This window comes from Bombina bombina, chromosome 5 (assembly GCF_027579735.1).
Source record: "Bombina bombina isolate aBomBom1 chromosome 5, aBomBom1.pri, whole genome shotgun sequence".
NCBI lineage: Eukaryota > Metazoa > Chordata > Amphibia > Anura > Bombinatoridae > Bombina > Bombina bombina.
In genome coordinates this window covers 667,338,310-667,355,693 of record NC_069503.1, presented here as the reverse complement: position 1 = coordinate 667,355,693, position 17,384 = coordinate 667,338,310, and the positions used below count along the sequence as shown (strand labels likewise).

Sequence of the window (17,384 nt, the reverse complement as noted above, 5' to 3'; positions counted from 1 at the left end):
AGCCAAAGAGGGGGGAGAGAGAGCCAAAGAGGGGGGAGAGAGAGCCAAAGAGGGGGGAGAGAGAGCCAAAGGGGGGGGAGCCAAAGAGGGGAGAGAGAGAGCCAAAGAGGAGAGAGAGCAAAAGAGGGGAGAGAGCCAAAGAGGGGGGGGGAAAGCCAAAGAGGGGGGGGAGCCAAAGAGGGGAGGGAGAGCCAAAGGGGGGGGGAGAGCCAAAGAGGGGGGAGAGAGAGCAAAAGAAAGGATGGAGAGAGCCAAAGAGGGGAGAGAGAGAGCCAAAGAGGGGAGAGAGAGAGCAAAAGAGGGGAGAGAGAGAACAAAGGAGAGGGGGGAGAGAAAGCAAAAGAGAGGGGGGAAAGAAAGCAAAAGAGAGGGGGGAAGAGAGAGCAAAAGAAAGGGGGGAGAGAGCAAGGGGTGGGACCGCTGTTCTGAAAAAAATGAATTTTGAATATATTTTATTAAGTGTAATGAGTCTATACATTTATTAAAGAACAAGAGAACAGTCTATGGGAATGTTTGTCTATGTATTTCTGTTTGACATTTAATTTATCTCTTTATTACATAGCAAATGTGATTAAAATTTAATTTTAGTAAGATGATCTGTTCCTTAAAACCTTGTGTTTTTATATGTGAAAACATATGTACAGTACTAGTAATATCCCGCTCATGATCTATAGATACAGCAAGACATTATGGTTTTGATCAACTAAAGCTCCTTCCTTTCTATCTATCTATCTATCTATCTATCTATCTATCTATCTATCGATCTATCTATCTATCTATCTATCTATCTATCGATCTATCTATCTATCTATCTATCATCTATCTAACTATCCATCTTTCTTTCCATCTATCTATCTATCTATCTATCTATCTATCTATCATCTATCTATCTATCATCTATCTATCTATCTATCATCTATCTATCTATCTATCTACCTATCTATATTTCTATCTATCTAGTTACCTTGATAGTCATTTTAGTGTTAAACACTTTGTTTAACAACTGCTGCTATTTTCCTTGACAAACATGTTGTTGCTGATTGCTGTGTGCACCAGTGATTGCTTTATTTGCAACATGTTCTAAATGTTATGCTCATTTTCAAAATTATGGGTTTAAATGACTATTTCTCTTCCATTAGCTTCCACAATGTGTGTTCTTTTCATAGACCATCTCTAGATTTCATTATGTATTATGCTCACTGACTCCCAAGCACAAAGGCTAAACAGATATTTAATGTCATAGTAAATATGTGACCAGTAAGAAATACAAATAAACTGTGTATCCCATTATTTATGCTAACCTAAAATGTGGTGATTAAACACCTTGTACTAATATTTCAAAGTGCTGCAAATATATAAAGAATAAGCAATGTCATGTAGTATGGGCACATACAATTGAGTAGAAATCAAAATGGCTTGTAAGTAACTAAGTATAGATTTGTTATCGTCCCTTCAGCATTCCACTGAAACAAACCATAAGATGATAATCGTAACTCAGACCAACAATAGACAGCACAAGCAGTAATTCAAGACTATTTGAGGTTCAAAGAAAAATATTAAGGGTAAAATGTCATTGTTTTTCTCCACTACTTCACTATTCAGACTGTATAGAGGATTGGATATGCAGAAATGGCACTACCTTCTTAATTAAGTATAAATGGCACCTTAAACTTTGGGACTGGCGAAGTAACAAATGGATGTATCAACACCTCACTGGAACTGCCAATGCTGCTACATGACCAGCTTTTTGTGATATTCTTGTGTAAAACAATCTGAGAACCTGAGTCTGTAAAATGACTCACCCAGGTAAATCTTGTCTGTCTCTGGTCCACATAGCTAAACACTGATCAACTCTGTTCTATAATGTACATCACCATTACACAAGGTTGTAAACAGTATAGATGCACTTGTGAACTTACACACAAAAGACACAGCATCAGCTCTACTGAGATCCTATATCACCAACCTGACTCTGAGTCCCTTATCTGTATGTCACTGTCACTATGTAATGTCCAAAATGTCTTGCTCAGAAAGCACTAGGGCAAACTCTTCAGTAACTTTCCTCTGTAACATCTTTGCACATTTATCCTTAAAGCAACCTTGGCTTAAGCACTGTGGTAAGGAAGTAGTATACTTGTACCACATTGGGTCCGCTGGCAACATTATTATTATGTAGTTATTATGGTCTAAACAAGTCTTAAGGATGTTCAGGGTACAAAGGCATATACATATTTTGCTTGTGTTAGGGACCAGTATACTGTTTCCTTGCCGCAGGGTGGGGGATTTTGCTCATTTTCTATTACCTGTAAATTTAATTAAAGAAATGTAATGGTATTAAATACAAATTAGCCATCTTACATATAAAGTTACTTATCAGAATGATAAGCTAATTCAAATGACTGGAAGTATTTTGTGTGCACACACACGTATGACATGCATGCACACAAGTGGAAGCATGGTCACATGTGCACATAGATGTGCATGCACAATGGCTGGGATTAAAACAAAAGCATGATTTTTAAGAACCGTGCAAGTCCTATGGGATTTGAAAATGCTCATATTGCCGCTTTTTATTGAAATGTATTGCTTATTAAGGGATAGACACTTTCTATTAAGTGACAATTACTATATCTATAACAGTAGGAAACTAATAAGGATAAAATGGCAAAACAAAATTAAAAGAAATTGACAGAAAACATAAGGAAGTTTCTTACCCACTTAAATATTTCATTTTTGATAAGCCACATTTTCATTTGTTTGTATCTGAAGAAGTAATTTATCACTGATGAAACACATTGGTTGATAATATATGTTGTTGTACTATTGCACATGTCTTCATTGTATCAGCTGCTGGCGATGTTGTTTTACCATTTATCTCTAATTAGCTCCCTACAGTTATTGTTACACAGTGGTAGAGAAAAATCTATGCAAGACCTAGTTTGAGTATTTGTATAGGTCACACAATTTCAGTGATTCTTGCAAATGATATACATATTTTATTAATATTCTAGTTATTCTTAGTTAAGTTTATACATATATTTATTTTCTCTTTTAGTATATGGTGTACTTGTATTTACCATAATACTGATTTATTCATTTTGATCTATTTTGTATGGTACGTTGCTCTCTTGATTTACTACCTAAAACATGGAAGTGGTTTGCACCCTAAAAATGGAGTGGGTACACATCCCATGCCACTGGTAACACTTTGGGTTCATATCCATTGAGTCATGCAGTTAGTCCTACATATAAAAAAAAAACAATACATGGGATGGCCAGCACTCACTCAGATGTATATGGCTAGATTAAAAATATAAAATGGACATTCAGTTAAAAGATTTAGCTAAACATTGTCACAGGTGCCATGTGAAGTTTTTTTCTTACCTTGGTCTCTAAGACAAAGCCATGCATCTAATCACACACAAAGGGCTCAATTTATCAAGCCCTTCTCCTCCTTTGACTGCAGGTTCGCACAAGAGAACCTGCACTCAGGATTTATCAAGCAGCAATCATCAGACAGCGGAGATTAATAGCTACTGCCCGCGTGATTGGCTTGGGTTGCACGCGAGCGCAAGGGAGCAATCGCGTGCAATGTTAAATTGTGGCAGAGGATTGCTGCCCGCCAGAGGAGAGCTCGCCCCTGTCCACCAAGGATTGATAAATCAAGTTTAAAGAGTTATAAACAATGGTGTCATAGGTATTTGTTATTCTCCCTAGATATAAACAAAACACAGAAGTGGGCAGTACTCTCATTCCATGCCATGCTACTGCCATGCTACTGCCATGCTACTGGAAGACCTCACAGCTCTGGGTTCTTACTTGGCACTTATAAAAAGTTGGTTTTACATCTAATGACGCAGGCAGTTAACCCCATATATATCAATCAGTATTTAATCACCATAATGCTAAAGATAATCATTTCAGATTGTAACTTTGTTAGACACCTTTGAAGGATTTGCATATCTAGAGCAAACAGTCTGGAGATACACATCTTAAAAAGCTTTTTCTTGTGCATGGTCTACTTTGCTGTGGCCAGTCAATTGCTTAAAGGGACAGTCAAGTCCAAAAAACATTTTCATGTTTCAAATAGGGCATGCAATTTTAAACAACTTTCCAATTTACTTTTATCACCAATTTTGCTTTGTTCTCTTGGTATTCTTAGTTGAAAGCTAAACCTAGGAAGGTTGATATGATCATTTCTAAGCCCTTGAAGGCCGCCTCTTATCACATGCTTTTTATTTGCTTTTCACAAGAGGAGCAAGCTACTTCATGTCAGCCATATAGATAACATTGTGATCACACCTGTGGCTTATGGCAGACACTGCACTAATTGGCTAAAATGAAAGTCAATAGATAATAAATAAAATGTCAAGTGATCAGGGGGCTGTCAGAAGATGCTTAGATACAAATTAAAGGGACAGTTTACTCAACAAATTTCTCCCCTTTAATGTGTTCCCAATTATCCACTTTACCTGCTGGAGTGTATTAAATTCTTTACAAGCAATTCCATTACCCTTATATTGGCATTTGAAATAGTTTATTTAGCATGTGGTATCCCCACCAATCATGAAAGTTTTTTGCCTCTAGGCCATGCTGTGTTAACACAGCCAGTAAAATAAATTACACTCCCAGTGGGTTATAGAAGAGATAAGGTAATACAATTTTAATTTTCCATTGTTCTCTCCAAGTATTGGTGATTGGTTTATGGACAGATATAAGATAAAGAAGCAGATATATGTACACAATGTGATAAAGTAATGAGATCTATACCTACAAGCTCAACCCGTTTTATTAGGTTGTCGCTTCAAAACACAAAACCAGCTAATTCATATACACAAATAAGCCTTACAAAAGAAAATCGCAAACATTTTATATTCTGCAGCTGGTAAAGAAAAGTAATTGGAAACACATTAAGGGAAAAACCATTTTATAGTATACTGTCCCTTTAATCAAAGAGGTAAAAAGTATGTTAATATAATAATATATAGTGTTGGTTGTGCAAAACTGGGGAATGGGTAATCAAGGGATTATGTATCTTTTTAAACAACAAAAATTCTGGTGTTGACTGTCACTTTAAGTGCACTGTGATATCCTTGTAGCATAAGGCCAAAAGAATATTTTTCTTAATGTAATACATTCTGTTTAAATATTTGACACATATGTATTTATATATATATATATATATATATATATATATATATATATATATATATATATATATATATATGTGTGTGTGTGTGTATATATTTTATTTTATTTGTATTATTTATTTATTTTAACTACATGGCTCCATCAATCCAACTTCTGCATCTTCTGGTGAAGCATGGAAATTCAGATGATGTTATTAATGAAATGTCTACTGATGTCAGCAAACTTACTGCAGAGACACTGGAAGTTAAAGAAGATGTCAGATCAGAAAGTATGTAGTCTTTCTACAGTACAAAAAAATAAATAAATGAAAAAGTACACTAAAAACAAAAAGCAGTCTGTGCATGTTACAAGACCCCTTGGGGGCAAGCAGAGAGCAAGGCAAGGCGCTGATTGGCTTTCTGCCCATTCACTATGACCTGGGCTGTCATGTCTATGATCTGTGTTCTGGGAAGCATGCAGATCTTTATACCATCTGGATGTGTAAACAGTTCAATATGGTCCTTAAAGACCATTTATGTGTCTATAGTATTTACTGGGTTATTTTAGAGTTATCTATCCCTTTAAGAATTCAGAGGATCAACATTGTCTGAGAAACAAAGGATAATTATCTTTACAGTATTTATTTCACACTGTGTCTCTTCCATTGCACATCAGTCATCAAAAGTAGTTAAACGGTTAGGCTATAATATCTACTCAAGCTATTGGAACAACCACGTTAACCATTAACAGATTTAACTAAAAATTCCTATGGGCCTTAATGTGAAATAATGAAATAGTATGTGAGCACAATACATTTCTTTATCATTTGGAAAGTTATGCTCATGAAATAGGCTGCAATTGCCACAGTGGGGATGCTATAGCCCCTGCATGAACCTAGGTAGGTTCATCATTCATTCTTTACAGACTTTCTTTTGTAGCAAAAAGAACTAGCTAATGTTAAAGGAATTTAAAAGGTTTCATCCAATACTGTATCATAACTCAAAAGGAGGCAGATTTATGTATACATAAATGTAGTATTATTTAGTATATAGTACACAATAAATTAACAATTTTTTTTTTTGCAAATGACTGATAAAAAAACTAAATGACTGCAATCAACAAGTGCCCACTTGAGGGAGCTGCTGACTTTACAAATAGGTAAAAATTCTTCTTTTGTGCTTGTCAGATGACATTTCACGTATCAGAGATTAAATATGACACGTGGTTATGTAAATAATCAGTGGGTTGAAATTAAATGAAAAATCTCCTTTCAGTGAAACAAAGGGTTCCTTGCAGCATTAAGAATGATGGGAGATAAGAATAGAAAATCCTTTTAGTGCATTATTTGGGTTTGTGAAATGTTTCAATATGGCTCTATATTTAAAAAAAAAAAAAAAAATCATTAAATAAGTCAACTGGAATCAATGAAAGAAGTACAATGTAAAATATTTACAGAGCACTAATGCCCTTTACTAACTTCACGTCCAGCTTTAAAAAGGCACGTTTTACACCAGAGAGTACAAACAAAGCTCTAAAACTTTAGTGAAATCAGAGTCTTCCCATTTCTGTGTGTGTATATATATATATATATATATATATATATATAGCTATTGCTGTGTATGAATCTCTATTGATATGTCTGTTAGTCTATGTATCATACTATACTTTATTAACCCTTTCGTGTCAGGGCTAAAGTGCCTACATCGGAACAACTGTTCCGATGTAGACAAATTGAAACCACGCGATCGTGCACACGATCACGAGATTTCAATTACTGGATCGCGTCTGGGGGGTGTCCCTACAACCCTAGGTACGCCCTCCAGACCGCGATCAAATCCTGACAGCACAGAAGGCTTCAGGACAGCCCTTAGCTATGACGTTCTATTCCGTCATAACGGCTTTAAAGCCCAGTCTAATTATGACGGAATAGAACGGCATAACGGCTTTAAAAGGTTAATACAGTGCTAAATAAAAACGACCTCATATATCTCTTGCATGTATGGAAACTAGCTACCCCATCCACTTATGCATTTGTTAGTTTATTTTAAAAGCTTATCTTCTGTTAAACATTTATTGTCAGGAACAAGTTTTTTTTTAAATGTTTGTAATGACTAATAAACAAAAAGGAATTTGTTAGACTTACTGTCTAGATAGGCCAAATGTCTCCAGGTGTTGTCACTTAGCTTGTTACTGACGGAGATGATATGATGTTCTGGCCCCACGGAATTATCTGCGCTAGGCTTATGAATGTCTTGGCTTATGGCAGTGTTACCTGTTACAAATGGAGTTGGCACTGCAAGGAAATGGAGAGAAACTACAATGAAAACTACAAAACCAGCAATGATTGGTTATTTTACTTAATATTGACTTTTTTATATATAGAAAAGCATGTGTGTTAATTGTACATTTATTACAGTGCTATAGAATTTTGCGGAGCTATACATAAATTATAATATTGATAATGACAATCATGATAATAATATTAATAATAATAATACCATATCATTCCCGTTATAACTAAAATTACCCTTCTTGTTGCTCAGCTCTCTATGCCATTATAAACCCTTCTATAAAAAAAATCCCACATTCTCCTTCTGATGGTCACTGGAATCACTTCCCCCAGCCCTTTGGCTCTGATATTTCCTAAATACTCACACTTTTACTCTAGAAAACACACAAATACATTAGCAACCTTGTTTCCCATCCATCTCCAGCTCACACCCCTTTCTCTTGTGGCCCCTTGAATGGCATTTACAACACTATTCAAATTCAAATAGATAGCGAAGCATATGGGAAAAAGAAGTAAAATATGGGCACTTGCTGTTCAAGTAAACAAATATGGCAGAGCTACCTTGTATGTATGGGTCACATCTATAACACTTCCCCTCATGCATGTTTTGTTGAAGTAAAAAATATGGACTTATTATTATACAATTACGTACCTAACCATTTAATAATACTTATCCTACTTTTTTTTCTGGAAAACTGCATTGTAGGCTATATAAGATTGATGTGGCAGCAGAGAGCAACCATTTACACCTGTATCTGTTTGAAACATCTGTGAACCATTAAAAGGAGTAAAATACAAAGTACAATACAGAGCACTGCTGGTCCAGAGTGGAAACTGTCACTGGTCCAATCAGAAGCACTAAATCATGTGACTTGCGCTGCTGATTGAGTCAGCAGGAGTTTCCACTTGGGACCTGTAGTGCTCTGTGACTCTGAGTGGTATTAAAAAGACAGGAGTGCAGGGCCGCTAGTTTAAAATTACATGCTCGAATGAAGTAGAAAGAACATGTTATTAGTTTACTATTATGGCTCTTAAAGGTTTAATCCATTTTTGTTTTCTTCTCTCTTTTTATAAACGTTACTGTCATCTTCTCTCATCTAATGTACCATTAATCTCTGGAGAATTCAACTTCCCTATTGATAACCCTACAACTCCGACTGTCTCTAAACTCTCTAATTTCTGTCTTTGACTTATTACAATAGGTTACATCTTCTATACACTATGGGCTAGATTAAAAGTGGAGCGTTATTTTAACGTGTACCTGTAAAGGCTGGTTAAAGCTTGCGGAAGCACTTTAGCGCAATTAACCAGAGGTCAGACCTCTGGTTAATTAAAAAAATGTGCCTCAATTGCCACAAATATAAAGTGTACAGTTCTTTACATAAATAAAAAATATAAGCAGAGGGGGAGACTAGATAGAGAAATTGATTAGACATATCTGGTTTTACTTCCCTCTGACCGAAAGGGTATATTATACACATTTTTTCACTCTGGTCCTCCACTCTCCAATGAGGTAGAGTCCATTTGCACATATTAGACAGGAGACCGTTATTTTACCAGTCTTGCAAGAGGGGTCATTTTATAGATACCATTGAATAATATTTTTATGTTATGTTCTGGCTGGTCCAAAAAGGGCCAGTGTTGTAATTACTCTAGTTATTCATTTAACTATAGAAAAAAGAAAGTGAGGTTTTGCTATATCCAGTTTGTTTACTAGTGCTACAATTAGAAGCTTTGATAATGTTGTGTACTTGTATGCGTACTCTTCCTGGATTGTAAGCTTTCTGTTGTATATTGAAATTACCTCAATAAAAACATAAATAAAAAAAATAAAAAAATATAAGCATTTTTAATATTTTGATACAACACTGCACAAAGCAGTTATAAATGGTTAAAGTGAGGGGTGGTGAGGGGCAAAAAAAAAGGCACTGAAAGTGCCTTTACATAGAGGTGAATGGTAGACTGTGTTTTTTCTATAAATATATTTGTATATGCTTATATATTTATGTGTTAATATCTCTATCTGTGCTAGGTACATTGCCGTGTCCCACAACATGAGAATGAGTCTCCCATTGTAGCCTATCGAAGCGTGCTCTCGTGAGCACAAGGCTTCCAGGCAATGCGAACGCAACCTTGCGCTTAATTTGTAATACCAGCACACATTTGTGCTGATATTACTGAGTGAAGAGCAAATATTACGCTTCTGAAAGCGCAATTTTGCACTCCACTCATAATCTAGGCTAATATCCACTATTAACAACTTGGTTTTTTCCCTCACCTGTGTACCCTGATAAATATAGTCATGTACTAGTAGATATGGTTTTGGTATCCTGATGTTTCTTCAAGAGCATATTTTAAGCATCCAATATTAGATACACTTTATATTATTTCAATTTGACCTATTTCGTTCATCCATTTCTGTATCTCTATTGCTATTTTAATTTGGCATAAGAAAGTGGTCAGCATCTGAATCAATTTTAATTTTAGAACAATAAATAATCTTTTTTGTTTTCTTCATTCACAGCTTCTTAAATAATATATCATCTCTCTGGACAAAGTCCCACACTGGATAGTTTGTATGTATTTATTTGCATATGATACTTGATAATGTGTAATTTGTGTACACGACTGGAAGAAATAAAGATTATTGTAATAAAATTGCAGACAAGTGAAATGAATAAGGTTTGGATTCAAGCTGATGGCATTACATAAATTACTTTTCTAATGTATTTCTAATGTGCCTATAAGTTTACTTAATGTATTCAGTAATACAAATTACCTGTCTCTTTTAGCAGAACTGTTGGATTAGATTTTTGTTTGCTTTTTTAGACAGGCTATTTTTAAATTTTGAGATTTTGCACAAAGCTTATTTTCTTAGCAGTCAAAGTAGTAGGGTCAGTTTGCAAGAGAGGAAAAAAAAGTATAATAATATGTATTAAAAAATAAACGTAACTGAAAGGCACATTTATCAATTTGTCTTTAAAGGGACATTCCAGTCAAAATTTAAATGCACACAGATGAATTACATCTTTGAATAGAAGCATATTTACACTATACATGTATTGATAAAAATGCTTCTAGTAAAAGTTATCCCTGTTTTAGTGTTAACATTTTTCTCTGCATGTGCATGTGAAGCATAGCTAGATATTCTCAGTGCACCAGCATTTTAAATACTGCAGATGCTCAGAGAGCCAGTGGGGCTTGTATCATGTCAGCAATGTACACATTGAGTCATTACCAGATGGTACAAGCATCTTAGGCTCTCTGAGCAAGTGCTGTGCTTAAAATGCTGGTGCACGTCGCATATTTAAATACACATTTGAAACAGCTATAGCTTTTATTAGAAGCATTTTTGCTAATGCATGTATATTACAAAAATGCTTCTATTCAAAACTGAAATGCACCCATGTGGATTCCAATTTTGGCTGGAATGTCCCTTTAAGCGGGTTAAATCATTATTCTTCAATTAGTCTAAATTGGGACTGAAATATTTATTTGATCATAAGGCACTAATAATTTGGGTGAAAACTGTCAAGCATTGCAAAGCTAGTGAGTAGTTTCCAAGCTTACTGTAATGCTAGTCAATTTCTGAATTTCCCAGTATACAAGAGGAAAACACATTAAACACATACTGCATAGCAGAAGGTCGAGCAACATGTAAATGATTTTTTTTAGATTTTTGTTTAGATTTTCATCCTTTATGTAGTCACATTAGTTTAGATCTAAAAAAAAAACTTTAATAAAGGGACATAAAACCCATTTTTTTCTTTTATGATTCAAATAGAGCACACAATTTTAAACAACTTTCCAATTTACTTTTGTTATGAAATGTTCTTTGTTTTGTTGTCATCCTTTGTTGAAAAGCACGGATGTAAAGTTTAGAAGTGTGCACATGTCTGCAGCAGTTTTGTAACAATGCTATACATTAGCAAGGGTACTAGATGGCCGCACTATTTCCTGTCATGTAGTGCTTAAGGCACGTGCACGCTACCTACCTAGGTATCTATTCAACAAGAATATCATGAGAAGGAAGCAAATTTGATAATAGAAGTAAATTGGAAACTTTTTTTAAATTGTATTATCTAGCTGAATAATGAAAGAAATATTTTGTGTTTAATGTCTCTTTAACTTAATAACTCACGGAAAATAACTTGTGACAACTCTGCCGCCTTTAAATGGAGGCGTTCATAAAGATTTGTAATCACTCCTCATCGCAGCAAGTTCTATGCACAAAAAGAAAGCTTGAAAAAAGATCTAAAAGTATAAACGAAAAGAGCGTGGAAATAATGAGATGCAAGATTAAATATTTCAGGCACCAAAATCTAAAGCACCGCTGTGCTGACAACCTTAAAGGGACACTCAACCCAATTTTTTTTCTTTCGTGATTCAGATAGAGCATGACATTTTAAGCAATTTTCTAATTTACACCTATTATCAATTTTTCTTTGTTCTCTTGCTTTCTTTATTTGAAAAAGAAGGCATCTAAGCTATTTTTTTGGTTCAGAGCCATGGAAAACACTTGTTTATTGGTGGGTGAATTTATCCACCAATCAGCAAGAACAACCCAGTTTGTTCACCAAAATGGGCCGGCATCTAAACTTATATTCTTGCATTTCAAATAAAGATACCAAGAGAATGAAGACAATTTGATAATAGGAGTCACTTAGAAAGTTGCTTAAAATTGCATTCTTTATTTGAATCACAAAAGAAAAAATTTGGGTTCAGTGTCCCTTTAACTAAGATGACCAATGGCACATGCGACTCTGCATTATTATTATTATAAATCCAGCCCTGGTCTTTTTACATTTCATATACTGAGTTGAGGTTTAGATAAATAATTCTGATCACTCCTTGAGAATTCCCCAGAACAACCACAGTCAGCCTCTTGTTGGCATCTATGGCCAAGTCAAATTTTATTCTATCCAGCGAGACTACTTTACCATAAATAAACAGATATGTAAATATTTAACAATTACACATAAGTGTTAAAGATGTAATTATTGTTTTTCCGTGTTGCTAGGGATTTAATATGTGGTTGATGTGCAAGACATTATGTATTGGGGCACTTAGCTTAACTATATATATTAATTGTGATATGCTGGAAAGATTAGTGAAGAGGAACTCAATGAATTTCAAACATAATCTTGCTTAAACAACAGATCTCTTGACAGCCAAATGAGTGTCCATGAATCTAACCCATTGACTACAATGTAACACAGAATTGCTTCATTAAAGGAAGTTGAAATAGTGGTCGTGGTCCTTTAGAAAATAAAATAAGATGAATTAAAGTTAAAAAAAAAATGTTTTAAATACAGCAAATAAATTACTTATTTTATTGCAAAATGAGCACTCAGAAATTCTCAGTTTATCTACTTAGGGCCTGATAATCAAAAACTCTTCAGCATGCAGATAAATCATGCAAAATCTTTGGGGCATTTTTTGAGCATTATATTGTAATATGTGTTTGTTGCTGTTACATCCAGAACCCTGCATAGCGAAATATACAGCTCTAAATGTAAAATATGCCTTTCTATAATTATTTGAGGGACAGTACTGACGAGATTCCAGCGAACCCTTAGTGAGATCAGGGAGCTACCATTATAACACTTAAGTTCTATTGTCACATTATTTTTCAGCAAAAGTTCTCTTCTGAGTATGGGCAAGAAACTGACTAGAGCTAGTGCTTGTGTCTATTGTTTAATGGGTTAAACAACTTTACAATTTACTTCTATTAACTAATTTGTTTAATTATTTTTGTATTCTTTGTTGAAGAAGCAGCAGCAATGTACTACTGGGAGCTAACATAAAGTGAAACAATAACAGGAGGTCAATTTATGTAGCATCTGATCAGCAGATATCTCCCTGTGGTGAATTGCTGATCCTAAGTCTACCTAGCTATGCTTTTCAACAAAGGATACCAAGAGAATAAAATAAATTAGATAATAGAAGTAGAAAGTTGTTTAAAATTGTATGCTCTATGTGAATTATGAAAATGGTGACTTTAATCTCCCTTTTAGCAAATGTATCAGCATCAAACATTTATTTTACTAGAAATATATCCATCAATCTGAGTCATTGGTGCTATTTTGCAGCATAATAGTGCAAACATTTTACCGGTAATATGTACCAATAAGATCTAAAATTACTTTCTTTAGGTAATTAAGCAAATTATTTGTTTTAGAAATACCTGTTACACTATGCAAGCGTAACTCTAGGGGGCGCTAGAAGAAATATATAAAACAATCTGTAGGATAATACTGAAGTATAGTAAAAACAATAAAAACTTAAAAATAATATAAAATGATCAGATAATAATGTATAAAGACAAAATAATAATGACAATTACAGAAAAAATGAGACATGGACTCTCATCAAATGTGATGTGATGAGATCAATATAAACAGAAAATGCAGCTTAAAACAATATATAATAAATAAATAGTATTAAGTCTCTAATAAGTTCTTATCTGTATATGATATTGATACTCAGGCAGTCCTAAGATTAGGAGGGCACTTCAGAGGTTTATTAGTCCTCCTGGGTAGCACATATATAAGATTCTCCCTTAGATCCAGAAGTCAGCTCCTTGTCACAAAACCAGTCTGGGTAAATACTCTCTCTGTGCAAAGAAAATCACAAAGACAAGGGCGCCTCCTCGTGTGATATAGTTTGGACAAATGTAAAAATAGGTGAATACAGATTTTATACTCACAAGTAAAGCACAAGCAACTAGTTTCTCAGATCTCTGTCTGTTTCCTCAGAAAACAGACAGAGATCTGAGAAACTAGTTGCTTGTTTATCCATTGTTACGGTCACATTTGTGACATTTTATATTGTATTTTACTGCACCATTAAACTATGGTATTTTAACTCTTTGCTGAGAGCCTGAGCTTGATTGAAATCTACCCTGGAGTGATTTGTTGCACTGCCTTGGTCAGTGAACTGGGACACTGAACTCCCAGTCTGCCTCTTTAAGCACAACAGAGTGCTGCTTTACTTGTGAGTATAAAATCTGTATTCACCTATTTTTACATTTGTCCAAACTATATCACACGAGGAGGCGCCCTTGTCTTTGTGATTTTCTTTGCACAGAGAAAGGAAATTATTTGTTTTGCAGTTGTAGTAATTCAATATGTCCTTTTTAATAATCTTTAATGAATCAGGAACAATTTAGATTCTGAAACTGTATAATATAAAACAAAATACCTTCCAACTGAAAAGATCAACTACTAACCATAATTACAGGGGCTAATATCTCCTATCTGCAAGGGCAGCCATACTATTTGGATAGACAAGATACTATTATGCATATTAGTACTGCGCTGAAGTTGACAACTAATTACAATAAATAGAGACAAATATTATAATGTAGGTGAAAAAAAATATATTAAGGTTTATAGATATTAAATGGATACTAAACCCAAAATTTTTCTTTCATGATTCAGATAGAGTATGCACTTTTAAGCAACTTTCTACTTGACTCCTATTATCTATTTTTCGTCATTCTCAGGAATCTAAGCAAAGAAGCCAGCCCATTTATGGCTCAGCACCCTGGATAGCGCTTGCTGATTGGTTGCTACATTTAGCCACCTAATCAGCAAGCACAACCCAGGTGCTCACCCAAGGATCGGCCGGCTACTAAGCTTACATTCTTGCTTTTCAAATAAAGATAGCAAGAGAACAAAGAAAAATAGATAATAGGAGTCAATTAGAAAGTTGCTTAAAATTGCATGCTCTATCTGAATCATGAAATAAAAATGTGGGTTTAGTATCTCTTTAAGTTAAAAAAACTCCAAAATTTTAGGAAGATACTAAATATTTTAAAGGGACATGTTACAGCAGTTATACAATTCTCTGATTCATGAACATTTTCAGCTTGATTACGAGTTTTGCGTTATGAGGGGTGCGGTGCTAACTTGCACGTTATTCTCACCGCTCACTTTCCTACAGCGCTGGTATTACAGGTTTTCCTAAACCCGGCGTTAAAAGGCAAGAAGTGAGCGTAGAGCTAAATTGTGCTCCATACCGCACTCCAATACCAGTGCTGCTTAAGTCAGCGGTGAGCTGGTGGTACATGCTTGTGCACGATTTCCCCATAGACATCAATGGGGAGAGCCGGCTGAAAAAAGTCTAACACCTGCAATAAAGCAGTGTAAAGCTCAGTAACGCAGCCCCATTGATTCCTATGGGGAAAGAAAATGTATGTTTACACCTAACACCCTAACATGAACCCTGAGTCTAAACACCCCTAACCTTACACTTATTAACCCCTAATCTGCCGCCCCCAACATTGCCGACACCTACATTGTACTTATTAACCCCTAATCTGCCGCTCCAGACATTGCCGCCACTATAATAAACATATTAACCCCTAAACCGCCGCACTCCCACATCGCAAACACTAGTTAAATATTATTAACCCCTAATCTGCCGCCCCTAAGATCGCCGCCACCTACCTACATTTATTAACCCCTAATCTGCTGCCCCCAACGTCGCCGCCACTATACTAAAGTTATTAACCCCTAACCCTAAGTCTAACCCTAACCCCCCAACTTAAATATAATTAAAATAAATCTAAATAAAACTTACTATTAATAACTAAATAATTCCTATTTAAAACTAAATATTTATCTGTAAAATAAACCCTAAGCTAGCTACAATATAACTAATAGTTACATTGTATCTAGCTTAGGGTTTATATTTATTTTACAGGCAAGTTTGTATTTATTTTAACTAGGCAGAATAGTTACTAAATAGTTATTAACTATTTAATAACTACCAAGCTAAAATAAATAAAAATTGACCTGTAAAATAAAACCTAACCTGTCTTACACTAACACCTAACCTAACCCTACAATTAGGGTTAAAATTAAATACAATTAACTAAATTCAATACAATTAGCTCAATTACAAAAAAATAAACACTAAATTACAGAAAATAAAAAACAAATTACAAGATCTTTAAACTAATTACACCTAATCTAATAGCCCTATCAAAATAAAAAGGCCACCCAAAATAAAAAAAAACCTAGCCTAAACTAAACTACCAATAGCCCTTAAAAGGGCCTTTTGCGGGGCATTGCCCCAAAGAAATCAGCTCTTTTACCTGTCAAAAAAAATACAAACAACCACCCCAACAGTAAAACCCACCACCCACACAACCAACCCCCGAAATAAAAGCCTAACTAAAAAAACCTAAGCTCCCCATTGCCTGAAAAGGGCATTTAGCTCTATTGCAGCCCAAATCCCTAATCTAAAAATAAAACCCACCCAATACACCCTTAAAAAATCCTAACACTAACCCCCGAAGATCCACTTACAGTTTTGAAGACCGAACATCCATCCTCAACAAAGCCGGGAGAAGTCTTCATCCAAGCGGCAAGAAGTCCTCAACGAAACTGGGAGAAGTCTTCATCCAAGCCGGCAGAAGTGGTCCTCCAAACGGGCAGAAGTCTTCACCAAGACGGCATCTTTTATCTTCATCCTTCTGATGCGGAGCGGCTCCATCTTCAAGACATCTGGATCATCCCCTTTCAATCGACGGCTTCTTCTACAATGAAGGTTCCTTTCAATTATGTCATCCAAGATGGCGTCCCTTAGATTCCGATTGGCTGATAGAATTCTATCAGCCAATCGGAATTAAGGTTGAAAAAATCCTATTGGCTGTTGCAATCAGCCAATAGGATTGAAGTTCAATCCAATTGGCTGATCCAATCAGTCAATAGGATTGAGCTCACATTCTATTGGCTAATTGGAACAGCCAATAGAATGCGAGCTCAATCCTACTGGCTGATTGGATCAGCCAATAGGATTGAGCTGTTATTACAGTTGGGGTGGTTGTTTGTATTTTTTAGGACAGGTAAAAGAGCGGATTTCTTTGGGGCAATGCCCTGCAAAAGGCCCTTTTAAGGGCTATTGGTAGTTTAGTTTAGGCTAGGGTCTTTTTTATTTTGGGTGGGCTTTTTTA

At 35.2% G+C, this 17,384-nt stretch overlaps 1 protein-coding gene across 1 annotated transcript in view; it reads right to left on the bottom strand.

Moving 5' to 3' along the window:
• LOC128660672 (cadherin-6-like) overlaps window positions 1-17,384 on the bottom strand; it is a 519,409-nt gene that overhangs the window by 332,580 nt on the left and 169,445 nt on the right. Inside the window, exon 2 of the mRNA XM_053714615.1 lies at window positions 7,274-7,423. The gene's annotated coding sequence lies outside the window, so the exon portion shown is untranslated. The remainder of the gene's footprint in view (window positions 1-7,273; window positions 7,424-17,384) is intronic.